We start from the raw sequence: 26,870 nt of genomic DNA, 5'->3' as shown, positions 1-26,870 counted from the left end.
TGGAAAGAGGAAGCAGAAAGGCACAGGTGAGGTTTCTCCAGGGAGGCCTTCAGAGACCTGCTTTATCAAAAGGAAAAACCATTACAGCACTTGTGAGTCTTGTGACTTGCAGCACAGAGCAGGACCAATGCTTCAATGGCAGCTCATCTTCCAGGTGAGACCCCTTTTCTGCCTTAACACACCAAGCGAGCTTATTACTCCTATGCCAATGGTGGGAAACTGAAGATAGATTATTCTGGAAGAGACTGGTTACATTAGGGGCATTTACAAGGGGAGCCAGGACCACTGTGAAGGGACATGCTTGCTCAGGGAGGTGACCTGTGGAGTGGCTCTGTGCCCCACAACATCTGCTAGCCTTTGCTCTCATCCTCTACCATGCAGCCAGCCCTAAGTGCTGCCAAACTCCACCTGCGATCTAGGAGCAAGTATAGTTCTGATTCATGCGGGACTGCAGCAGTGACAGCCCGCATCTGCAGGCTGGGACACAGCGGGTGACCATCTCTGAGCTGGGGTTTCCAACTGCCTCCCAGCAGTAGCTGCTGCAGAGAAGGTGCCATGGACACTGTTGCTTCCTCCCCATCTCAGCCTCTTCCTCCAGGCCACCCATGAAGGGGCCAGCTCCAACCCTAGAAGATGGGAAGGTTTACACTTGGTTACTTCTCAGTCCCGAAAGCGGTACAACAAGGTGGGAGGGAGGGAAGAGTCTGGGAGCCTTGATGAAAATATCAAGCCTCGAAAAAAGTAAAAATTCTCAAACTGACAAGGAGCAGCTCAGCCAATTACAGTTTTAATTCCACTTGTTATGCACAATCGGTCAATAAATTCTGCACCAAGCAGCTGCTCTAATTCTTAAGCCCATTAAGCCCTACATCTGATAAGCGGGAGGGAGGGGCTGCCGGGGTGCACATACGGCACTCCTTGAGATATGAAACATTTCCTCTTGTGCATCTGGGTCACCCGCACCCAGCCCCACTCCTAGAGGGTATTTTATGAATCTGGAGAATAAGAATTATATACATATACATGCCAGAGACGCACACAACACATACGGAGAGGATGAATAGGTAACCAAATTAGATGTGCTGAAGGGCTTTGTTAACATTATGATGAAGCAGGAGAGCAGAGCCAGAGGGCTTAGGGCATACCTTGAGTCCCCAGGGGAGTTTGTCCCAAGGAGATGTCAGCTCCCGCACCATCAGACACCTTTGGCACCAACTCCACCATGGTGCAGGTCCAGAGATCAGTACCCACACCAGCCTCCTGCAGTCAGCACTGAGCAAAAAATGGTTTCAGCATGCAGCTGATCAGCTTAGGTCCTCTGTTTTTTTGGCTGAGACGCCCCGTGCCCTGGGAGAATCTCCTTCCATCCTTCCCCAGAAAAGAGCAGCAGAGGTAGCCCATCACCTGAGCCACCCATCTAGCCAAGCGAGTCCCACGCCATGCGTTCATGCAGCCCCCAGCTCTGCCCACTGCAGCTATCCATGGTCAGAGGCCATTTCATAACAGCAGCTCTGCCTGGCAAGGCAGGCGTCATCTGAGGACCCTCCTCATCCTTACTGGTGTCTGTGACCCACAGCCCCCACTCTGCTAGCTGCCAGAGAACAGAAGGACATGGCCACATCTATCTTCACTTCTTTCCCACTGCCCCAGCCCAAGCTTCAATAAAACCATTATTCAGTTTGGGCTGCAGATTAGGTTTCTGCATCTCCACATCCATGTGCAGCCTTTTGGAGACAGGAAAGCTAACCTGTCCCACCTCCATCCTGGTGAAGCCAGCATCCATTCTCAGCAACACAGGAAAGAGGAGATGGAGGAAACTCCTAACAAGACTGCACATGAGTCCACCACCACCTGGCACACTGGAGAAATCATATCCAAAGATATAGCAATGTTTTTGGAGCAATGGAAAAACCAGGAGACCCATCTCAACCACTGAAACATGGGAGAGTGCATGGAAAGCCTGTAATAGGGGAGTATGGGAAGGGGGAACAGGGAGTATGGGAAAGGGCTGTGCAGCATTGGAATAGGCTGCCCAGGGAAGTGGTTGAGTCACCATCCCAGGAGGTCTTCAAGAAATGTGTAGGTTTAGAAGGTGGTTCAGTGGTGGACTGTGGTATTAGGTTAAAGGGTGGACTAGATGATCTTGGAGGTCTTTTCCAACCTGAGTGATTTTGTGATTCTAAGAATGAAGAAAAACGTGATCGAATGAAGCAAGGAAGAAAGCCACAAAGCAGTGTGCAAGGCAAGCCCAAGGGGGGCTAGATTGGAGGCAGCAGGGGACCAGGAGCTACAACAGCAGCTCCCAGAACAGAGGGGCAGATGGCTTCAGCGGTGGTACCCGACTGACTGCGGAGATAAAAGGCAGAAGAGAAAAAGCAAATTGATTGGGAGTGAAAAAGCATTCGGCAGCCGAAACGATTTTGCTTGTTAATTGGCAGCCAGCTAACACATTAATTACAAAGTTACTGTATGGTCAAGAAAAAAAAATTGGCAGCAGAACAATTTGTATTCCTTCCGAAATCCACTCCTTGCTGAACAGGCCTTGCTTTTGGACCTGCTGCTTTTTCTGCTGTTAACATTCGGCACTTCAAGCGCCCGAAGTCTTGGGAATCATCACAAAAAAAATGAACGTGACAGTGGCTGCATCCAAGCAAATGAAATGAGCAGCTTCAGCCACAGACTTCCCTCCTCCATATCCTGGATTAAGCCACAGCCATCAAATCCTGACACAAACGCATCTTTCATGAACAAGGGGCTGCTGTGCCAGCTGCATCGCTTCTTGCGCACCCCTGGCTGTAGAAACCGAATGAGAGCTCCTGGGCAGCTTGGATCCTGGCAGGGCTCCAACAGCAATGGGTTTGTTGTACAGCCAGAAACAGACCTGCTAAATCATCTGCTGGCCACTGCAGACCCCAACCCTTGGAAACATCTCCACCTAGCACCCCGTGATAGGAATTGGGACCTCAGTGCTTCCAGAGTTCACACCTTGCTTCTGTGATCCAGACAAGGGGTCTCATTTCTGGCTCTGCTGAGCCCTTACTAATCTCTCAGTAGCTGGAAGGATTAGGTACTGGACACGTGCATTAAGCCACGATTTATTCCTTATTCATATCTTAGATAAAAATATGGGAACAACCAATTCTCCTAAAGCAGCCCTGATCTGTCAGAGTTGCCGTTCTGCAGGACGGGAAGCAGCGCACAGCTTTGGGCGCTCTGCCAGGCACCTCCGACAGCAGCTCCCTCCCTTTGTCACTAATTAAAGAATGTTTTGCTGCTTTCTTGAACTTTCCAGTTTTTGGAGTCTGGTTTATATGCTATTTTTAGTTAAAATTCCAGTTCTTGCACCTGCTTTCCTACCCCCCTCAAACTTTGGGAAGATGTGATTTTTTTTGAATGCTCAAGAGGAACAAGACTCAAAATGACCACAACTCCTCTGCTCCCCATGCCATTCCCACCCCCAGGAAGGCCATTTGCAGCACCAGCACTGCAGAAAGCTGCCAGGCAGGGCAGAAGCAGCGATGGACCCAATCCTATAGACTTTTTTTTTTTTTAATGCCAAACAGCAAAATCCCCAGCTGAGGAACCAATGTTTTAACAGGCCTGCTGGCCTCTCTGCACATACGGTTCTTTTACACTGGGGGACACAAAACAGATTGTTTCTTGAAATAAACTATTTACACAGTGGACCTGTGATTTGCCCTTTCCCTACTGTATGGCTACCAGCCACTGGGGGGAAGGTCTCCTCACCCTGCAGGTGCCTTCTGTCCAGAGCACTGGGGAGTGCAGCAGCAGCAGGGAACAGGCTGCAGCCTGTCAGCAGCTGTCTTTGCACGCCACACACATCCCAAGTGCTCTGCCAAAGCACAGCCTTGCTCGTGGCCATAACAAGGATGAACAAACCAAGAATACCTTTATTTTATAAATACAAGTTATGTGAAAATACATTGAAAATACTTCATTGGGCCAAAAGGTAGCTAGGGCTGGGTAGCAAAAACATAAAATAATCTAAATTCACTTGATTCATAAGTTAAAATATAAAAACGTGGGGTATTGTGCACTGATCTGTAACTGCAAGACACCACAATACTCTGCCACCTCTTTAAACGTTTGTATGTTATGGAACGTCTCTGGCATTTAAGTCTAGATCAGAGTTTCTAAACTGTTCAAGTACACCTCTAAGTCTTCACCACTAGACATCAGCATGTGCTAAAAAGGACCACGTAAATTAGCACCAAGCCTATTGCCCCAGGAAATCAGGATTTCTTGATGATTGTTGCCAGTGCAGGCACTAAGTCTACATCAGCCACCGGCCTTGGGAAAGCTGCTCTTCAGCCCATTCCATGCAGTTAATGAGATTCACTGTAATTAGCTCTGTAAGAGATGTGAAACTAATAAATGAAACTAGCCGCTCAGTCAGTAAATAATTATTTTTATGCTTTCTTCCTTTTCATTTTCAGACTGCCAGAGTAAACATCAATTTTATGCTTGAAGTGAAATGTCGCACGCCTGCTCCACTACAGCGTGAGGCTATGCTGCATGGCCAGGCTCACACCCCATCACCAGAGAAAGTCCCAGAGAAATTTACATGTTCCAAGCTCCTCGTGGTGTTTTCAACTCTGCTGAATTTCCTGCCAAACTGCACTGGGCACCTGGGGCTTTAACTGCTCTGGGCCCACACTCTAGCCAGGTACCATGCCCATGCCACACACACACACTTCTTGCATGTTCTCACAGCTCTTGCAAGCTGCATAAGCTCACTAGTAACAGTGCATATCAGCAGGTGCTGTGCCAAGAAAATCAGAAGAGCCCTTGCTAATCAGATTAGCTGCCACCCCTCCACCTCATAGGCAGATACAGATTTTGTTGCCCACCTTGCCAGGTTTGCCAGCTCATTTTTCAGGCAGATGGACACATACTGTACCTAACAGGGGACTGCCAGCCACAACAGAGCAGCAGCTCCTTTTGGGTGCCCACTGGTCCCCATGGCACAAGGCTGCTGTGCCAGGCAGAGCCCTTTGTGACCAGGGCTGTCATAAATTCTTGCTAAAGTTGCACTTCAGAGTTAACTGCCAAAAAATGTCAGTACAGAATTAACAAGTCTCCTGCTGACCAACCACAGTTTTAGCGTAGAAATATCTATATCAGCTCAGGTTACTTGATTTCCTCAGAAAATCCAGTTCCTGGTGGTCAATAGCATTACTCTGAGGGCGCCACCCCCGAGAAGTGAGTAGGTACGTACCATCATGCACCCAGCAACCCGCTGACAGTATCTGCCTGCCAATGAACCGTCTGCAGCAGAGAGCATTTTAATTAAATGGAACCAAGAAACTCTTTTGAAGTTCTGAAGAAAACAGTCAGCAAACAATTGTCGAGGACAGTTCAAATGTATCTGTGCACTCACTGTATAATATTCACGCAGTATTACATTGTTGTTGATTACAACAAATGAAGCTAGAGATCAAAAGGAACAATACTCTGTAATCAAGGATATCTGCATAATAGTTTTCCTGAAGGATGTTTGTGCAGGTGATGAAGGAGTAAAGCATTGTTTCATCAAATGGTAATTTCCCTGTATCTCAAAGAACAAATCCCATTTGCTAGTCAGGGGCATAATTCAATTAAGGGGGAGAATCTTGTGAGATGGAACGAAATCTGTTTGACTGGGATGCTGCAAATCACACTGAGAAGGAACATGGCATTTAGTCCTGACATTATGATTTATTTCCTACTCAGTATCTTGTAATTCCTACAAGATAAACCAAGACTAGAAATTATCATATGTACATGGGGGTTGCGTGTCTGATCCTCTTTTTCTCTTCTCAGCTGTGTGGCTGCACATTTCAACCTTATCTTTTAAGAGGTCAGTAACATGAATGGCAATGTTTTCAGCAGCAAAGCAGGTCTACAAGCCCCACCGCCTAACCCTGACCCCGGCTGGGCTCTCTCTCCATCTCCCTCTTGCCCAGCCCCAGCTCCACACACCCCTTCCTCAAGCAGGGATGGAGGTACCGAAGGAGCACTTTGGGCAGCGAAGGTGCAGACCTGCTACAGGGAAAACCACGGCCGAGGAGCCACCCATCCGCTTCTCCCCTCCCTTGGTGCCGGCCCTGAAGGACCCTTGCCCATCACCCCCGACCACCAGCAGGAATGCAGGGTGTACGTGTGCGCTAATGTCAGGCACTCCAAGTGAATTCATTAGTCCAACTGGTGTGGCTCCTTTCTTCTACTGTTTACTTCACAGCATCAGGGAGAAGCCATGCACAGAATTCCCAGCAACATTCAGTTATGTTTGGAGAGATTTTAACTTAATTGACTATTCTCTCCATAACAATTTGCTTTAAGGACCTTAAGATCTATCCCTTCTTGCCATCAGGAGCATCTCTTTTCCTCCAGACCCTTACTCACACTTCAAATTCCCAAGTACATAGGTAGACAGACTTCTATTCTAGCCCGGCAGCCCACAGAAAGAGTCAATTAAAGTATCTGTAGCACTGTTGTATGGTATTGCAATTCTCTGCAATTGAATCAGAAAGCTGTGTGTCTAAAAATCAGTTTTATTTCGTTTCCTTATTTTATGCAGTTCCCTTCACTCTTTCTCTCTGTAACACGCTCTAATTATCATAAAAGTGTCACCGCACCATGTAAGTCTCCTTTCTCCTTGCCTCAGACCTTCCTGCAGAGCCACATGCCCATACAAACTGCCTGATTTTCAACGCCCTCATGAAACCTATGTTTTGGTAAGAGCACTAAGAAATTTATTAAACACCACTTCCAGGACTACTGGGTGTGCACAGGCAGGCTGGGGATGCTGCGTGGCAGAGCAGCAGGGTGAGGCTGCCCGATATGAACCGGAGGACGAGACAAGAAAGGCAGTGCTCTGCCCTGCATCTCACCCCGCTCCTTGGGGAGCGCTTCCCAGAGCCCAGCAGCATCCCAGCTCCCACTTTGCACCACAGGCGCATGAAGTTGCTTGAAGTTTTAGGGCTGCATGGAAAGATAATCTAAATTCAAGAACAAAAGCATTCATATTTGTCCTTACATGTCAAGGATTACTACTACTGGAAGTGCTTTCTATTATCAGTTTGTCACTTTCTCAGCTCCTTAATCTTCCGCGGCTGCTCAACGCCTTCCTCATGCTTTACTCCCACAGCACTAGACTCATTCCCCCCACCCCTTTCCCATCCATGGAAGCCGAGGCCCGGCAGTGCTGGGGTGCAGTGTTGGTGCCCCCGTCCCCCGCGGCTGTCGGCAATCCCCATGCGTGACCGCCCATCACTTGCCTCTCATGTCCCCGTCACAGCCCACACAAGGCAGGAGGAGCGGTGAAGGCAAGGCACGCTCGCAGCCCTGAAAGAGCGAGGACGGTGGTCCATTCAGATCCCTAACGAGATCATTACCGCTAACTAAATACAAACCTGACCCTGCGACCCCCTGGGAAATTGGGCAGCACCGCGCCAGGCATTCACCAGCCGCCCGCCCGCATCCCCACTCCCTCCACCACCACACATCAAAGGCAGCCCCAGTGCTGCCGTAGCCACTGGCAGCCTGGCCCCACAGCCCCTGTGGGACCACCTTGGAGGGAGACTGGAAGCATGCCCCCACCCCTCCCGCATGGGCCAGAATCCCCCTTAATCCCCCAGACCCACCACCACAGCTCCAAGTGTGAAAGGCAGTGAGGTAATGAGGGGTTACAGGGCTTGGCCCCCACGAGGTTGGGCCTATGATGGAAACGTCCCCAAGTGGTGATGCCCCTCGCAGCAGTGAGCATCGTTCCCCTGCCCCACCATCCTTCCTCTGCCACAGCAGCTCCCACCAAAATCAGCAGCAAGCTGCTCTGAAACCCAAACATCCAAACAAGCATCGCAGCAAGCATTGCAAGAACAAGACTTGCCAAAATTAATTGAAATATCTACAGCCTTTCTGTAACATTTTTGATGGAAATGCAGACAAGAAGCAAGCAAATACAAGCACTGTAGATCAAGCATTCGGTGTTTGTCTTATTCTGATCTCCAAGCATCTTTCCAAAATTAATGTTTCCCCTTTTCATAGAATTTATATCACTTACAAATGACACTGATGGAGTAAGGCAAAAAGCCTTGCACAGCTAGTTTTAAGGCACCCCGAGTCTTTTGGGAACCTGGGCACCGGTGTCACACGCATTGACAGCTGGTGACAACCAAGTGCTGTCATATTACTCAGCACTGCAACAGAAACAAGCGTTATTTGCCCATCAGCACCTGTAAGCCATCGTCAGTAGTGACTGTGACCCAGGGAAGTGACAGGCGACATGTAACACACGACTTGGGAAGATGAAGTCACCATCGAGCATCGTTATCTCATTGTGAAAGAAAGCAGCTCAGTTTTTAAACCTTCAGCTGTGAAATTCAGTGCTATCTTCTGGCTTACGCAAGGAAACCTTGCTGCGACTATTATCTGAGAGCAAACTGATTCTGTAGTTTGCAAAATTAATAGTATTTAGCCTGCCAGTTTCCGTAGTAACCAGTACAACAATCCATCCCTTCCTGCCCACGACAAGGTCTCTCAAGCATTTCACACAGTACTTATCCATTTTCTTGCTCTCACCTCACTCTCACCTTTACTTTCCGCACAGAAAGCAACACAATCCACCGCTACTAAAGACTAGGCTGAGAGTCAGATTAAAATTATCCTTGTTTGCCCTGACCTCTTTTCTCTGCAGGTGAGAGTGTCCCCATTCAGCAGCTAAATGAAGCAGAAATGATGGAGTGTTTGTTTTCCCTGACTTTTCCTCAGCTTGCCAGTAAATTTACAGCCACGAATATGAAGTGTTAATTTAATGTTCCCACTGAGCATCTCATTGTCAACAAAGGCTTCAAACCGTAAGAGAGGAAAAGGTTAGCTCATGCAGAAAATGACCCTTATGGTTTGATTGTCTTCTGGTCCAGACTAGCAGCAAGCAAAAAGCTAAGGGCTTTGACTTCCAGCTTAATGCATTTGATGGCAATAAATGGAACCTCTCTACCTCCATGTGGAGAAAGAATCACCTGTAATGCTCACTTATGTGTCCGCACAGGCAATCTCCACACAACCAAAGGGAAGCAGGCCCCCATTTTCACTCTGACAACTAATTTGACAGAACCGAAAAGTTAAACCCTTCATTATCCCAAACTTAAACAGAAGGGACTTGCTCTCTGAAGATTACGACAAGACATTAATGGTGGCATGAACCATGAAATTGCTTTCTTCACCTAGTGCTTCAGTACTTCGAGGCCTCAGAGATGGCGATGCGCTAATATTTTCTTCCAGCAAGGAGTTGTACAAGAAAAAAAATTAAGACTTAAGTAATCAAAAGCCTTTTTGGACTGTTTCTTGTGGCAGCATAAATATGCAGAAGGCTTTATTCTCACCACATTTAATTCCTTTAACCTGTGTCTGGTTAAAGGGGCTTAAAATGTGCTGTAAGAAACATTTACTAAACAGTAATCCAGAGACCAAACAGAGCATGAGCAAGGGGGCCACCATATGCATTTTACTAAAATAACCTTTTGATATCTTTAGAAAAAAATTAAACCCTGCTGGTGCTGTGGAATACTATGCAAAAAGAAAAAAACACCCTCACTACGCAAAACAAACCAACCAACCACAACCACCCTCAAATACCAGATTTTTTTCCCCTGGCAGCTAAAACTAGGCTTCGAAGCAAGATGGATATATACATACGGAGTAGGGCTATTCAATAAGAAGACAAGGTAATTTAGCAGTTTTTGTACCCTTGCAGTACCCACTAATTAAATTAGCGATTTCACAGGCTGCTTGCATTCATTTTGAACATGACCACACTGGTGTTTTTTAAAAAATTTAAAAATTAAAATATTTCTGATATATCAAAGCCATCCATTGTATTAAATTAACTGGTCATTTACTGCTCATTATGAACTCGTGCATCCTGCATTACCATGAGAAGTAATGTGCCATGATGCTTTCTGCCAAGCCAGAACGTAAGGCACTGTGAATATGCATGCTGCAACATCTCAGATCTATTCCTCAGGACTTTCAGGGTGTTTGATGTGCCAGGCACTTTAATGCACGTTAAAGTGTCCAACAACGCATTGCAGTTGACTGAACCAGAAAAGCCTGAAAGCAAATCAGAGCATACAGGAACCAAACCGTCTGCTTTTGTTCTCCCTGTTCATACAGTGCTTCCATTCACTCAGCAGTGAAGCTCCCCTCCTATTAATGTTAGATATGGATGGGCTGAACCAAAACACCAAGGCATTGCAGGGTCTAGGTGCAAAAACAAAACCAAAGGGGAAGGGACAGGAGCAACAACCAAATGGGATCCAGACAAATCCTCCAGGACCAGAGCAGATAAACTTGAAAATCAGCATAGCCATGGGCTGCTCTCTGAAATTGTATTTATTAAAGCCAACTTTACAGCATTTGTAGTTTTAGTAATGGAATAAACAAAAAGCCTCTACGAGTGGGTACAAGTGAAAACCCAAACCTCCCAACCCCACCCCGAAACTTAAATCCATAGAAACATTTTTCTATAAACATAGACCATGGGTAAATTTTGAGACTTCTTAATTTGTTTTATAGCAATTCAAATGGCTTTCATTTTGACTTCCATATATACTTGAACATAAATAAGCTAAGTAGAAGAAAATTGAAAAAAAGGCAGCATTCCTGGTACTTCTTACTTGTGCTGAGGCAAACATTTCAGAGCTCAGAGCTGAAGCACTGGGATCTCACAAAGGACCTAAATTTGGAAAATAGGTTTTAGGGAAAAACCCAGCAGGCTAGGCAGCTGCTGTCCCCTTACTTGAACCCCTCACACTGACTACAATATACATTCCTCTTTGCATACATCCCTCGGGAGGACTGGGCTTTTCTGCGTCTTGCACAGCTCCAACCGCTTCCATGCTGCAGGAGCAATGCACAACATGAGCCCTGGGAAAGCACAGCTGGTTAGAAACACGTGAAGTTGACGGGTCTCACAGAGACATCAAAACATTCACAAACAGTAGTAGAAATTAAATTCAAATTCAAAAATCCCTTTAATTATATCTCCTTCAATAACACACAGATACAGAATTAGGCATATTTAATCTGTCCCCTTTTTTTTGTTATTATTTATAAGCACCTCTAAGAAACATAGGCACATGTTTGAAGGAGATGATTTCTTTTAGTTAAAAACGTATTATTCAGTGTGCTGAGACAGATTTAGAAACACCATGCTACAGTTCACTAACATACACAAAAACATCCTGTCTTTGGTAATCATTTGCTGGTCACATTGTCAGTTAACAGTAGTCATTTTGAAAGCAGCAATTCATTCTCTACAGTTCTTTCCTAACACACTTTTCAGCCTGCAATTTAGATGATAGGAAAATTACAACCTTGGTGCACTATATTATGTGATATAAATGTTATTGCAATTAAGCCAATGAGGAAAAATCCCAGAAAACACAAAGATGTTTAGTTCATATTTTCTCCTTATTCTTCCTCCCCAACCCAAGCAGCTGTCAAAGGACAGAAAAGAAATGTGTTTCCATTAGTAAAAGATGGCTGGTATGGGAGCAGGGAGCAGCAGCAGGGCTGGAAGCAAACTGGATGTGTCCAGAGAGCAGACCCAAACAGCAGTCACCACACAAGAGGGGCAGGGGACGTGTTTGTGTCTCTGGGTTTATGCAAACTTTGCTAGTTCAGGTTGGAAAAGCATAATCTGTGTGTGAAAAGTGTAACTTAGTATTCCTCTCACTTCCTGCTGGTACATGCCATTTCAGGTTATGCCCTAATACACCATTTCTCAAATACTACCCTTTTTACTTCCTTCCCCTCCCTCCCACCCTATTCCATACAGCATGCTTCATTCCTGTTTGCAAAACACAGGATTCTCCTAGAAAGACAGGTAATCATGGAGCTAATGGTGTCACACAGACCTGCTAGTTGCATTCCCTCAGATACGTCCTTTGGCTGACCTGCAGAAACCTTTATATTGACACAACAGAACCCTGTTTCTATAAATATCTGAGGAAAAAGTAACAAGAAGCAGTACACAACTATGTGCATACACTGGTCTAGATTCTTGCAGGCTCAGAGATAGTTACTGATACAAGCAGACAGAGGGATAGAAATGCAGTGAAATGCAACCTCAAAGTGAGCAAATCAGTGATACGCTGAAGAGCAAAGGGAAACAAAGCCCTATGAACTGGCTCCAATAATTCAGATTACACAATATTTAAACATCACTTCACTTACCACAGAGCAAGTCTTTTCACATCTAAGCAGGGCTGGCTTTTTACCTCTAACAGCCCAGAAGGATATGGAGGCAGCCAGGGCATTTTCTTCTTTTAAGCCCCTGTCTGGTCTTGGGAACTATATCTCAACCAATATTTGAGATGACAAGCCTTTCTGAGAAAACCCAGGTGTCAGTCTTCTCTGGAGTGAGCATGTCTTCCAGAGGGCAAAATCAAAACAGCTTTGGATCATTTGTTTCTTTGCACCCTACAGTCAGGCAAATAGGATGCATATTGTTGTACAGTGCCCTCCACATCCAAGTCAATCAACTGTTTTTAACCACTCATGGCCAACATGATGCAAAACAGACCTGCTGATTTTGTTACTTTTTAAATCATGGTAGGTATATGAACAAAACTTTTTATATCTGCTAGGTTAAGTCTAGTATTAAACTAACCTACACACAGAGAGAGTTTAATTGCCAGTGAGCAAAGTGAGCTGGATTGCACTGAGAGCACAGCTGAGAATGGACAGGATTGGGAGTTAAAGCACTTGTCTGAAGAGACCCCTGGTTTGTGCTCAGACACCGATGTCTAATTAGCCCCAGCAGGCTGAAACACCCCAACTGGCATCAGGAGCAAGCATCATGGGAGTCAAGAAAACCGGCATTTTCTTCCAAGCTTCAGCTATTCGGACATTGCACCCAGGGACATAAGGAGCATTACACCCTGAGCTTCACAAAACACAAGCTAAAATAAAGATCCCACTGAAACATTCTTAACAATAAGAATGCGAGCAAAGTGTGACACAAGGTTTGCTTGCAAACAGCTTTTCTTTAAGGGTCTCAGCCTGGCATCAATGTTCAGTTACAGAAGTGTCAGGCACATTAAACTGCTTTTCACTGTTTCTGAAGAGGAAAAGAATCCTAACATTCATCATTTACTCCAAGGTGCTGTAACCAGGCGGAAACTTGTCTTTTTATACACTGAACTGTGTCCATGAAAACACATTATCTTTAAGCGTGCACTGGAGGAACCAACACACAACATGGACTCCACACTATAGCCCACTTCACATTTCCACTTAAATCAGCTTCTTGCACATCTCAGAAAATTTTGCAGAACAAGAACTTGCCATCATCCGCATCCCAGACAAAGCTAGAGACCTAGATGGGGACAAGCCAAGAACTAGGGCTGAGACCCAGTCTCCACACCAAGTGCTTGCCTAAATCTTAGATTTCTGACAGCTTTTTGCCTCACTATGCACAGTGGGCTTTCACATTCGTCCCCATTTGTTCTTCAGGAGTCAAGCCACATGCCACTGAATGGAGAAGTGTCTGAGGCAGCTGCCTGCCTTGACAGAGGCTGGGCCTCAGCCCAGGACCAGAGGCTGCTCAGGTGGCTTCCAAAGGGCACCGAGCTCATCCCCTCTCAGCCTGACTGCAAGCCTGGCCTGCACCTGAGCAAAATGCCATCTCCTCAGCACTGAGCATGCCCCAGCACTTCAATATCCTAAGCACCTCTGCCTTCCCAGCACCAAAGAAACAAGGCAAAGCAATTTCTTCCTGTTTTTTCTTCTTTTGGGCTCCCAGGCCCACATATTGGAGGTTGGGTACAACTGCTGGCCTCTTTGGGCTTCCCTGAGCTTCCAAAAGGCTTACAGCTGCAGAGACCGCTGCCACAGGTCACTCAGGATGGTGCTCAGGAGCCCCCACTGCAGATCCCCCTATGAGAGCCACTGAGGAGATGGAGAAAGCCTTTCCTAGGAGCTGGAAGAGGCAGCTCTGCTCACCAGCACTGTGGTGAGCTTTCCACAAGCACATGCCATACTGCTCATGCCTGGATTGCTCCCGAGCCCCTCAAAAGTGCTTTTCTGCCATGTGCCCACGCAGCGGAGGAAAATCAGACACTTTGCAGGGCGGCCATCAGCGCTGCTGCAACACCCCGCGCTGTGGCCATGCATCCGTAATGGCTTTCTCAAATGTGTTGCCATGCTCAGCTGATTAGTTGTGGGCGATCTGAAATGTCAGACTATTAGCCTTGACAACTACTGCCAAGGTTACTATCAGCCGAAAATATCTTTTTAATAATGCAACTGTTTGTAAGTGGAAAAGATGATGCTTAAAATACAAAGCTGTAATAAACATGAGTTACTGAAACAAAACAGAAAAAGGCTTTTGTTTTTAGTCACCCTTTCCAAGGCATGTCCTGCCTCTTTCCTGAAGAGATCATATCCTTGCAAGGACATTTGCAATGCTACAATTAGGAAACAGTAGATACATTAAAGACAACAGAAAGCCTCCTACTAGAGGTGTCCTGCCATCACTAACACATAGATAGCTACGTACCTATGCCATGGCAGAGCAGTAGCCCCTGCTCCAACATCCCCCTCACTCCTGCAGAGGGGACAGGGGCTCATCACAGCGCTGCAGCCACACAGCAAGGAAAAGAGGAACCCACCCTGCCTTGGGGCAGGATGGGCAGCAGGAGAAACCAGCTCTTCCTCAAGTGCATTGTTACTATTTACAGGATAGGTATGTCTCCTGCCACCATTAGTGATTAACAGACAATTTGAAAATATTCACAGCCAAAGCAACTAATAAAGTTGCATTTAGCTACTGTTATGCATGACCTTTATGATTTCTTGGAAAGCCATTAATTTGAAAAATAGTTTTATATTTCATGCCAGTGCCACAGCAGGGAATAATTGCCACATTTCAAGCTCTGAGCAAGACACTGATACAGGAAAAAATTAAACAAGGATAAGAGCAAGAAACTGTTAATGATAAAAAATATTTTACTGCAGGTTCAACAACAAAGTCTGGAGGAGATAAGTCTGTGTACCAACATTATGTAAGAAAGTGATTATTCAGCCATTCATGGGAACAGAGGTATTGATTCAAGTAACAAAGAACACTATATAAACTGCAGTGGTTTTGCTCTTTCAGCCTGGGAAAATTGATTTTCTTAAATTTTCCCTTGAACCTGCAGTAGGGTTTAATCTGAACCTAAAGGAGCCTTTTAAGAACTCCTATAAATTAGAAATATATCTTTTTATTTTGCACATTTTTGGTTCCTGCTGTTAGAGCAGAAACTAGAGAAATGTTGGAGGAAAAGGTGGGAAGAAGTGATAATCACAGTTCCTGGTCATTTGTATACAGTGTATATTTGTTTACATACATTAAAAATAACCTTTAAATGTTGAACATAAGTGAAGCAAAATCCAAGACAGTCAATACTACAAGACTTAATGATCAAAATTTGGCAGGAAAAAAGCTAGAAGCTGTAAGAGTACAGTAGATAAGTTGCTAATCGTGAATGAACTGTAAGCAAATGCAAGATGAAGAACAGCCAGCAAGCCATCTTCTCATCCTCCAAGCGTATTTTGCTTCAAAACAGGCAGGGAGGTGAGAGCACCTGGAACAGCAGGAAAGGACTTTAAAAAAACACAACATATTGTTACAAGTTTAAATAAAGCAGCATTGATAACAGAGGTGTTGCACCAAGCAGCAGTCCTGCTGGATGAGCAACAGAATGCTTCGGAGACCAGAATCAACTTCAGCAGTCTTTGATACGAGGCCTCAGCCAGAGCACCTGATCAGGACGAGACCTGGTCTGTACACAGGTTGAGTACTGTGTACAGGTTGGGATACCACAATATAAGATCCTATCAAGCAGCATCCAAAGGAGGCCTACACAGATGGCCAAGGGTCCAGAGGGCAAGACATACCAGGAGCAGCTGAGGTCCCTTGGCTTGTTCAGCCCAGAGCAGAGCAGGCCGAGGGGAGGCCTCATGGCAGCCTGCAGCTCCCTCACGAGGGGAGCAGAGGGGCAGGCGCTGAGCTCTGCTCTCTGGGGACAGCATGGAGCTGGGACAGGGGAGGGTCAGGCTGGGTGTTAGGGAAAGGTTCTTCATCCAGAGGTGGTCAGGCACTGGGACAGGCTCCCCAGGGCAGCAGGCACGGCACTGAGCTGCTGGAGTTCAAGAATCATTAGGACAACATTCCCAGACACAGGGTTTGCTTTCGGGGTGGTTCTGTGCAGAGCCCACCAGCATGTCCTGTTGGAGCTGTGACCAAACTACCTTGTCTCAAGCCTGGTCCCACAGCTGCTGGTGCAGGACCCAGGGCAGCCAGCAGTACGCTCAGACCCAGGCTGTGACAGCCCATGCCTCTGTGGGACTGCTGGAAAACAGCATGCAGGCTGGGACATGCAGCACCGCCACATGTTTACATCACTGTTTTCCCTAAGTAAGGCAGCAAATGACCCTTTATTCAAACAACAACTCCTGATGCAAAAAAAACAAAAAACAAAAAACAAAAAAAAAAAAAACAAATCGCCACCGTCAGAAGATCTGTGGGAGCATAGATGGATGATTTGTTATTTAAGCAGCAACCAGCCCTCTGTGCTATGCAAACAAAACCCGCGCTCTGTGTTCTTGCAAGCCTCCTGCTGACTTTGCAACTCATTTTGTTAGTAAGGAGAACACACTGGGCTGACATCAATGAGACCAGAGACGTTTGTTCATAACTTTGTAACAAACATTGATCAATTGATTTTTGCCTGTGTGAGGAGGGAAGAGCCCACAAACACCACAAAACACATATGGAGACATTTTTAATGGCACAAAGGGCAATTAGGCACCCAACCTTACAGTGAAATTAGGTACCTTACAGTCCTCTGTGCTTTTAAAAGTCTTCCCCTTTTGCTCAATGGAAACAAAGTTTACTGACAAGCTTCCAGAGGAGAAAAAAAATTGGTTGCAACCTAAAGAATGGTTAGCAGACCTTCAAAGAGCATTTCGGAATACAGAAGAACAAGAGACAGGTAGACGCTGCTTTCAAAATGAAGGAAAGCCCATCCCTCATGAACTGTCTTTTGTAGCATATTAAAGTAAAAATGTCAAAGTACAACAAAATTAATTAGCTATCAAACATAATTAAGTTCTCTGCAAATACTGAAACGTGCATATTTACTTACACAAATACATCTCCCAAGCACCAACACCCGTTCCCTTAGCTGTTAGCACCGCAGCAGTGTTGTCAGGTCTGCTCAGCACCAAATGAAGGAAAACTGCCCCTCTTGGGATTTCTTCCTGCTATACACGATTTAAGGCTACAAGTCAACACCACATGCGTAAATAGAAGTGTTCTTAGACCTGTTTCCATCCAGCAAAATACATAAATGTTTCAAGCATTAAGCACAAGCTTACATCCAGATAGCTTCAAATGGGACAAAAGTGCATCCATAAGAGACAGCTTGTTTAGCCCAGGGCTTGGAAGAGGAAAGCAACTGAGGAAAGATAAAGGCACAGAGCTCATCCCCTAATTCAAGGGGCTTAAGCCACTGCCAGCCAGGGTGCCAAGCCTGCACAGCATGAGCCAACTCACACCCAGCACCACCACGCATTAAATTGGAAGATTCAGCAGAGCCCCTATCAGTAGAAAGATTATTTCTACATCACATTGCTTCTGCCCAGGTCCTGATTTTGCTCCACACCATTTCAGTGGGCTTGCATCTTCTCTTATCTGAACAGATCCATTTTCTCATGATGTGGAACCACTTAAGAAAAAGTGTATGCACTTCGCATGCAGCTAGATGGCAGTCCAGCACAGAGATCCCTCAGCCATCTCACCCAGTGAGAGGGAATATTAGCCCACATCCACTACTTGGTATAGACAGGCCCTTCAGTGTGTAAGGCAAGTTGCCTACCTGAGAAGTCCAGTATTTCTGCCGACTCCCAACTGTTAATATCATGGCTCTGGTCAAAGGGAGCAATAACAGCTAAATGGAGAAGGTGGACCTCATCTTCCAAAGTTTACTCTTGCAGCCCAGTTAATAGTTCATAATATTTACTTGGCAAATATTTTTTGTGACCTTGTGTTTCCTTTGAAAAGCATACTCTGAGGTTGCACTGAAACAGATGAGACCTACCCATTAATTGGTCTCCCGTGCATGGAACCGCTAGTGGATTGATTTCAGCACCATCATACTGCTCCCCACACACAGCAAATCACATGGTGAAGGTACTGTGCTCATGCTGAATCCCTCCTGGAACCAGGTGACATTTAGCTGCTCTATAAGCCCAAGCTAGTGAGCATTTCAATCTCTCACACCACATCTGAGGTCTTGCAAAAACTAAACTCACACAGCAGCCTTTCCTTCAGCCATTGCTAGCCATGTCCCTCGCTGCCTTAAATGTATTTTCACAAAAATAGCAGAATTCCTTAGCTTTGGGACTTCAGCTCTGCCCATTTTCCTTGGAACTGGCTGGGGGGAGGATGGAGAGGTGGCAGCATTAGCTGCAAGCAGAGCAGGATTTTAAAGTCCTTGATAAAATGTGCTCTGATATTTGCACAATTAATTATTTAAAAATCTTTTATTTGTATAAGAACCAGCATAGCTAAAAGCTTCTGGACGGAGCTGACAAAAGAAGACATGAACATTTCAGAGACGCTAGGTAAGCATCAGGTTCTTGGCTCCAGCGGACCAACACATCCAAAGTACTGACACAAGGTCTATACTGGTTTGCACAAGGCAAGGATGCAGTCAATGAAGTACTAAGCAATATCATTCATCATAAGATTAGGATCTCTGGAAGTCCTATGTATGCATTTACTCCAGACCTCCTTGCTTCACAGAGGCAGCACAGTTCATACGGTCATCCAGCCCCCACCCAGCCCTGCTCCTTTAACAGGAGTACAATATGCATTCTCCCCTTTTGCTATTTACTCAAAACTACAGATGTTGACATAACAAAGAGCTAAAGACAGAAAAAAAGGGGGAGGGGGGGGAATACTGTTGCAGCACAGACACTAAGGGCTCTATTCTTTAGAAAAGTGCCACTGACTTTCCCACCCAGCTCCGCAATTCATTTCAAAATCATCTGGGCTGTTGAAGCCTGTTTTACTATCCTGCAGGATACAGATGAATGTAAGTGAACATCATCTTCACTGTTTGTTTCTGTGCTGAACTGAACCCTTGTAAATCCACAGAAAAACAACCCAGTTGTCTAAAATCAAGTGGGTAAATCTCATGAATGCATTGGGTAGCATGCAACTTTGCCTCCTGTTGACCTGTTCCTACCAAGGAGCTGTGCTGAGCAGAGTCTTTTACTAACACTGTCTTAAGAGACAGATTTAAAAGGCAGACTTTTCACAGCAAAAATGTAAATTCTTTTGCAGGGACACTGCTATGCTTTTTTGAAGCTCTCCAACCACATGCAAAAGAGCTCAAACAGCAAAAGAAAATAGGCATTTTTAAAAATATAGCCAGAAAAACTGGGAAAGGAAAGATAAGAGCAGGGGCTAGCCTGGGATTCAGCAGGATGGTCTCAGTTGCCTGTTCTGCTGCCATGGGCCCAGCACTGCAGCAGCATGCCCTGGTACTGCTCACATCTTGCCTCATGCTGCCAGATCTCCACAGGGCAGGTGTCTGGGGAATCAAGACTTGAGAATCCAGAGATGCTTTGTGAGTGGTTACTTGTGGATTCATGGTGGCCTTACATGCCTTTTTGGAAGGAGGTGGCAGTGGTGCAGCTGCAAGTCCCCAGCATGATGTCTGCAGGACCTTCACAGGTTGGGAACCCCCACAGAAGGCAGATAGTGCTGGATGGCCAAAGAGATGCTATCAAGGCTTTACAAAAACCATGCTTCTGTGCTGCACTGAGGCATTTGGTCCTGCTCTACACGCAGCCAGGGTGTATTACTGCCTTCACACTCTGCTTGTCTCCTGCTACTTAATGATGCATGCAGCAACTCTGACATGAAGTCCATTTGGTAAAGCACCAGGTCCTCACCAGGTTCAGAGCAATGACATGCTCCCATGCTCTCCTCAGCCAGCTGGCTGTTTGGAAGCCTTACACTGGTATTTTGGGGATAGCTGGTCTGCAAACAAGCTAGAAAAGGGATTGTTTTTTTAAACTGTTCCTTTTTAATCTTCTAATGTGAAGTTTAGATCTGTCACAACTGGTGGGAAAAGATACTGCGTGGAACCATGCCCAGAAAGTCCCAAAGCTGAGCTCCCTCCAGCACTCAGCCGCGATGCCACCTGCTGTTGGAGAGCAGAAGGTACAGCCAGCTTCCCGACAGGGCTCCTCCAGGCAGAGCTCGGGAGACAGCGAGCACGAAGCCCCCGGTTCAGCAAACAGTAACTCACTGCACTTGTTCTGCCAGATTAACGCCCCCCCCCTTGCACCAGACCGAATCACATCCCACCAACATACCTTAGTGCCTCAGCTTGCACCTCAAGAAGCATGTATGCAACAGTTAAATCCTGCTGATTTTACTATCACTGCTGCAGGGGGATGAGCTGACTCCCAAAAAGAAAGCAGGAAGAAAAGTATGTGCCTTCCCTCAGGGATGGGTACAAAACAGGGCCGAGTACAAAACAGGCCTGCTTTGAAGGACCTGGCAACAGGGACATTGTGCATCATATTTCCTTAAGAAAAAACATTCCTATGAGGAAGATGATCACTGAGCTTTGATCTCAGAATTCCCTGCAGTTCACATACATCTTCCACATGCCAAAGCAGGGTAGGTTTTGCTCTTTTTCTCAGTCCTGCATCAAGACACAGAGGTCTGACCCCTCACCTCAGAGGCACACTGACAGGGAAACCAGGTTTCCTCAAACAAGCCCAAGCACTGTTTTGCCCATCCCTTCTCAGCATCCCACTCGATGGGTGCAGAAGTCAGAGCCAGGCACAGGCTGCTCCTGCAGCCCAGGATAACCCAGAGAAAGGGAGGGATGGGAAAGGTGTCAGTGGGTCAAGAAGGTGCTCAGCATCCCCACGCTTGGAGCATGGTCGGGTGCACCAGGACAGATCACCAGGCAGGGGACTGGTGACAAGAAAACATGTTCCCCAGTACTCACTGGGGAGCATCTGAACTTAAAGGAAAGAAAAAACATTTACTGCAGATATCCACTAGCATGAAACAAAGCAGTCAGTACAGAGATATTTGCCATTACATATACTCTTAGTTAAAATCCTTTTAAAGTGGAAAAGATGCTTGAAATCCTACCCCAGCTCCTGTAACACAGGAGTTCTGTTAGATCTGGAGGCTGAGTAATTCCATCTTTGAGTGCTGTGGCTCCCAGGCAGATCTGGGTGGCTTTATTTGCTTGTGCACATTGCCACCTTGTGGTTTTCCTCCAAGTTCCTAGAACAGGCCCCCAAATGCAGAGACACAGCCAGAGCACATGTGAAGTTGTTTGGAAATATTTCCATTTGCTTGATCGCCAGCTGCAGAAATAAAGGGCTAGGAAGCACCGCGTATTTATGTGGTGCCTTCAGAGATAGCTCTATCAGCATTAAACGCTATAGAAATTTTTCCTGGTGCCAGTTTGTATCATCTAACATTCTGTCAGTAAAAGAAATCAAGGAACTAAAGAATTTTGTACATGGCATTATGAAAGAATCAACAGCACTTTCTACATTTCTCCTGATTCTTTTCTAATAACTGTTTAAGTTAAACAGGTATGTTCGCTGCATAATTATTTGTTTGCAGATGAGGTCAATACTAGTTTACAGAGTACAGACAGCCATGCAATTCCTCTGTAGCTACACAGTAATTATTGTGCTATTATAGAGTAATTAAATATTCAAATGAACATTAAAACCAGGATTCTGTATGGAGCTGCCAGCAACTGTAACACAGAAAACCAAACAGTAATTCAAATTACAGCGTACTGCAGTGGTACGGACTAAAGCAGGCAATTAAGAGTCTTTTACACTACAAACAAAATTTGAAGCCTTTCTAGCTGCACAAGTGACTGAGCAGAGATCTGATTTTGCAGGCTCTCCACATGAGTTAACCATTTCCCATGTTCTCTGCCCCAGGGAGATGAGGTCCTGCTGGGAGCACAGGAGCAGGCAGAAGCTGCCCCTGCAGCATGGAATAGCCGAGGCAGACACAGGAGGCAGAAGCCTGAAGGCTGGACTGGACCAAGGAGCACCCAAGTAAGGTCACCCAGGTCCATAGCAAAAGCTGAAGGATTGTTTTTATAACTGGCAAAAAAAAAAATTAACAGCTGTTACTCCATTCCCTCCCCAGAGCTCTGCTTCCCAAGACAGACCCTTGCACTGATATACAGCTAAAAATATTTTAAAACAAAGTGCATGCTCTTGTTTTTTTACTGGAAAATCTCACCAAAAAAAGGAAAATATTTAGCTGGGGCTTCTTAAATCTTGAAGGTCTCTTATTCAGTTTTTTAAAAATGAAATACTCTAAGTGGTTGAAAGCTTTCCTTTTGAAAAAACAACAAAAGTGAAAAATTACTTTTTCAGTTAAACCCAATACTTTTCAGTATCTGAGAAGTTAATATGTTTATTCACTCCATGATAAAGTTAATCACTGAACACCATTAAATGCAGTCTCAATAGCACACGAAAACCTACTCTATTTATTTCACCTAGTTCACTCTTAAAAGTAGCAGAATTTCCAAGTCCCCTCTATAATACCAGAATTTAGCAGAATATACCTGTTTTGATATTTTAACTTAGAATAAATTACGGAACAAATTTTTTTTTTTTTTTGCTTTTGGCAAGATGCTCCTGTTGATACTACATAAACAAAGTAGTCTGTCTTTGTCCATTTTCAGAGAGGTTATTTTGTTTTAAAGAGACATCTAAGTGTTAGTACACTGGTGTCCAACAACCAGGCTAGCTGCTGTGAGGCACAAACACAAAGTACTTGGTTGCATGTTGAAGTCAAACTGTCACAGACAACACTTAAACACATGCTGAAGTGAGACCTCAGGACAGTGTACACATCAGATATAAGAACAGCACCTGACCAAACTCATAACAGAACTTTTTTTTTTTTTCAAACTTCCTCATACCATATTTTTATATATATATATTTTGATGCTGCAGTGAGGACCCACAGTAAGCAAATGGCTCAGTGTTGAAGAGCAGCCTGAATACTAGGGCTCCAGCCAAGCTCTGCAAATATGCATAAATGTAACATGCACATTTCAATTTGTCCTGTACCTGGGCAACATCAGGCTGCAGGAAGTGAGGTCAGATTTCATGGAACCCATTGCTGCTGATGGATGAAGCCTGAACACTCCCAACTCATTCCTAGAGATTTTCTGGCACCCAGTTCCCAGATTTCAAGAAATTGCTGCAATCAGTGCAATTTCCCGATACCATGTGATGGAGCCATTTTAAGGGCTTGAAACTAGAGGTAGAGTGGGAATTTTCATGTACTTAAGTAGCAGTTTTTGCTTGGCTTAATTTATTTTACAAGAAACCTAAGAACTCTGTGCTGGATGTTTACCTCTAACTACAACACAGCCTACATCTGTCCTGTGGTCTGTCATCAGGAATCTGATTCCTCCAGGGCAATTAAGATACCTTAGTAGACTTGTGGTCATCAGATCCTACAACAGCTCTAAAATCTACCAGTGAGCTTTTTGCTTAGTCAGAAGCCAGGAGGCACAGCATCTCAGAGCCAGAGCACCACATGAGCTGAGTAAACCCACAGCAGCAGGTTAATTTACACACAGAAAGCCATCCTGTGTGAGCTCCCATACCCTCATCAATACCACCAGTGCTCTGAAATGCGCCCAGCCCAGAGGCACTCATTCATTCTGTTCCTCAGCCACAAATTTATCATCCAGAGGCCCTTAAATCATCTTTCTGCCATGGCAATACTTACTGGCATTGTAACACCAACCTTCAGAGAGCTTAGTCCTGGGATTAAATGTAATAGTCCCCCAAAAAATCAGATGGGCTCCACATGCAGACTGCTGCATCTGTTTGCCACTCCATCTTTGCAGCTCATCCTAGAACATAAGCAGCAAAGATGTAACCATTTGGCTGAAATAATATTCCTGGTTCATGATGCAAGTGAAAGTCATGAACAGATGGCAATTCCTGTGTTGTATTTATGCAAAGATCCTCTTAAGTAGAGAGGTGTGTTTAAGAATGATCTATCCTTTCGGGCAAACTTCTCCAGCATAGCTTGAAAGCTTATGAAAGAGCAAGCTTCAATGGGAAAAAGGGAAATCCACTAAGGGGATGAGGAGCAAGCAGGAAGAGAGGGTTTGTGCTGGAGTCTGGTAACACAGGAACTGCATTTGAGAAGTATATGCAGAACTGTATCCTCATGAGATTGCACTGCACCTTGGGATAGACAAGCTTCCACAAGGATATGAGATAAATATGAGATAAAACTTATTTTTACTCCCAGATTGCAAAGCAAGAGTCACCCAGCTCAGTGGGACCTACACCTTCAACATCCTTTTGTAAGGAGAGCGATGCTTTGCAATACGGTGTTAAGGGATCTCTGCCCTGTCATGCCTATCAAAAGAACTATCTACCCCCAAAATAGCAGCCCACTTAATTTAGTCAGCAACTTTAACTGCAAAAGCATTTCTGTTACGTCTTGGCTTCTTACGCTGACACGACTTTCACATTAGTCCAAGAAGATGCACAGAAAACCTAACGTGACTGGCAGTTTGCATTATTTGTGGCAAAAGCATTTTCTGTAACTACTCACTCCTGTAGTACTTTTCCAGCCATAGACTTAAGCATTTCATGAAGACAAATGTCATCAAGCCAAAGGTTAATGATTTAGGACTGGAACCAAAATACAGCCATTCTCATTTCTTTGCTCAGTTTCCTCCAGCAGGCACTTCGCACAGGCTTGAGCCTGTGCCCACCCAGGCCAGAGCAAAGCTCTGCCTCCGTGTCCAGGGAAATTGGACCAGGTCCCACATCCTCAATGTAAGGGGACAGATCAATGGAAGTTCTGACTTATACCACCTGAGAACCCAGCAATTAACTGTTCTTTACAAGTTTTCCCTTTCCAACCATATGCTGCTATTACCAAAAGACATGCAACCAACCATTTAAACCATGCAAAGAAAAATGCCTGCATATTTACAGGGGGAAAAACCCTCCTGGTGACCAAGAGGAATAAACAGATTTTGACCATGGACAGATTACCTCTAACATGCATACCAAGACTTTATTGACCCTGAATTCCCTTACTTGGGATACATACAAAGAATACACTGTGGAGCTGCACAGTTTTAGAAGCATAATTTTATTACCTTGAATGTATACATTTGTTAAGGTAGCAACGATAATCACAGCTACTAGTATCCTTTCCTTGCTCTGCCCTCTCACTTAGCAACCAGTCTGAGTGCTGCCAGCATTATTCTCAGCTTGCCAAGGAAACTATTTCTGCTTCTTGAATTTCATTTCCTAGCAGAGTTTAATTTATACTTTGTTGTTTTATGGTTGTCATGAAAACCTAGATCCTCCTTCCTCTGCCCATTAATTACCAGGTATACTGAAATTCCTTCCTCCCATGCAGCAGATACCAGCACCAGATGCTGAGGGGCTGGGGCACTGCCTCCAACCCTGTGATTATGTTCACATTCTGCAAGGACTACTTACCAGCATACACAAAAAATTCTCCTGCCAGATTTTGTTCCTAGGCATCTTGAAAGACACTTCCCAGCAGAAGAATTTTTGGCTTGGTACCTTTTTTTTTGTTTACTTTGTTTTACCTTTGCACTTAAGGCAGATCAACACCCAGGAAGTCAAAATGCCCTGCAGAGGGAGCAGGTTCACCACCTCTGCCAAGGTAACCATCTCCTTAAACAAGAATTATACAGACTTCCTAAGTCAGGGCTTCTAGTATCCTTTTTCAGCATTACTAGCTGACAGCATACCTGTAGGTGCACCCCAGCACCCAGAATTAGGAAATAACTTTCTCATACTGCTAAAGTTTCCCAGAAGATTGGTTAGATAATCCTGGAAACAAGTGCATCAGGGCAAAGGAGTCTGGGGAGCTCAGGCTGCTTCATTTGGATCCCCACAAGAAAGGGGCAAACTCCAAGACAGGTAATTGTTTTATCAATACCCCAGAAAGAGCTCATGGTGTATTGCTTCCAGACCAAGACAAGGACATGCCAGTAGCACCACTGCTCATGCCAAGTGGGTGCCAAAGGGATTTGTACCTTTCCAGCTGCCAGAAGAGAAGAAAAACACCATCATAACATGAGCTCAGACCTGTTGGCACAAGCTACAGGCCAGCCTTCAGCCAGAGCTCTGCAGATAGGAACAGCTCACAGGGGGGGACACAAATGCATACATTCAGGAACCACTTTTAAGCACTAACACAGCTCTTCCTCAGAAGGGCTCCTGGAAAGCTTTGACCACCTCCTCTAGCCAGACTGGACTTCTCTACTGTTCTGGGGTGCTTCAGGACCCTTTAAAGCATATCTCCTTCCCAGTCTCCCCCGCCAGCACCCACCACAATGGAGGTTTTGCTCACGTGAAGCCTAGGGTGCAAGCACAGTCCCCACATCCCACCAAGGTTTGTGACTTTGCCAGGCCAGGGCTGTCTGCAGGAGCAGAGAGCAACCACAGCAGCCACCCCTGAGCCCAGCCCCCAGTCCCCAAACAGAGCTAGGGCCCACCTCTACCCAAGGCTGTAGGTGAGGTTTGGGGTATAAGCAGCAGGTACAGCTATAAGACAAGGATCAAGAGGCTACCTTTAGCACATGTCCCAGCTACATTCAGAAAGAAGAGTGAGAACACCAGAAGAGCTACCACAACACAGCCCAAACCAAGAGCTGGGGGCCTGGCCCCGGGCCTAAATGGAGCCACGAGGCCCACGAGGGCCCCAGCTGGCA

At 45.4% G+C, this 26,870-nt stretch overlaps 1 long non-coding RNA gene across 4 annotated transcripts; it reads right to left on the bottom strand.

Moving 5' to 3' along the window:
• On the bottom strand, positions 1-26,870 carry LOC310898140. 4 transcript variants are annotated; one of them, XR_014582982.1, is made up of 4 exons: positions 26,730-26,870; positions 23,897-24,005; positions 1,146-1,272; positions 1-626 (listed from the first exon to the last, which is right to left on the bottom strand). It is a non-coding gene; the product is annotated as an uncharacterized lncRNA (long non-coding RNA). The 4 variants fall into 4 exon arrangements; XR_014582983.1 differs by lacking the exons at positions 1-626; positions 1,146-1,272 and adding an exon at positions 14,842-15,635 and having other exon boundaries at positions 23,879-24,005; XR_014582984.1 differs by lacking the exons at positions 1-626; positions 1,146-1,272 and adding an exon at positions 14,842-15,635.

Source organism: Anser anser (assembly GCF_964211835.1).
Source record: "Anser anser genome assembly, chromosome: 3".
Taxonomy (NCBI): domain Eukaryota; kingdom Metazoa; phylum Chordata; class Aves; order Anseriformes; family Anatidae; genus Anser; species Anser anser.
Note: the sequence above shows the minus strand (reverse complement) of the source record. Positions and strands in the feature narration are given on the sequence as shown.